General features: G+C 46.2%; 1 protein-coding gene across 1 annotated transcript in view; it reads right to left on the bottom strand.

Annotated features, from left to right (window-relative positions):
* Positions 1–680, bottom strand: part of FRMPD4 (FERM and PDZ domain containing 4) — a 533,682-nt gene that overhangs the window by 15,359 nt on the left and 517,643 nt on the right. The gene's annotated exons all lie outside the window — the stretch shown is intronic.

The following is a 680-nucleotide window of genomic DNA, read 5'->3' as shown; positions in this document are numbered from 1 at the left end:
AAAAAAAAAAAAAGGACAGGATTTTAACACGAATGATGGTGAATGGTAGAAGTAATTGTATCAAAAGTAAGTAAGATTTCAAAAGTAAGATTTAATTCAGTGATTGTCAACCAGGGCTGATCTTGCTCCCTAGGGCACATTTGGCAACGCCTGAAGACATTTTTCTTTGTCATAATCAAGGGCATCTTGTGGGCAGAGAGATCTGCTGAATACTACATAATGCGCACGGAAGCCCTCCTCCCCCAGGGAATGAGTCCAAATACCAAGAGTGAGGAGGTAGAGAAACCCTGGTTGTTTTCTTCAATTTTTTAAAAAACATTTATTCGGGGCGCCTGGGTGGCTTAGTCGGTTAAGCGTCCGACTTTCACTTAGGTCATGATCTCGAGGTTCGTGGGTTCGAGCCCCGCGTCGGGCTCTGTGCTGACTGCCAGCTCAGAGCCTGGAGCCTGTTTCGGTCTGTGACTCCCTCTCTCTCTGACCCTCCCCTGCTCACGCTGTCTCTCTCTCTCTCCTAGAAATAAATAAAAATATTAAAAAAAAAAAAAATAAAAAACACTTATTCATTTTTGAGAGAGAGAGAGGAGCGAGTGGGAGAGGGGCAGAGAGAGAGGGAGGCACAGAATCCAAAGCAGACTCCAGGCTCTGAGCTAGCTGTCAGCACAGAGCCTGACGCGGGGCTC

This window comes from Crocuta crocuta, unplaced genomic scaffold (genome assembly GCF_008692635.1).
Source record: "Crocuta crocuta isolate KB4526 unplaced genomic scaffold, BGI_CrCroc_1.0 scaffold224, whole genome shotgun sequence".
NCBI lineage: Eukaryota > Metazoa > Chordata > Mammalia > Carnivora > Hyaenidae > Crocuta > Crocuta crocuta.
Note: the sequence above shows the minus strand (reverse complement) of the source record. Positions and strands in the feature narration are given on the sequence as shown.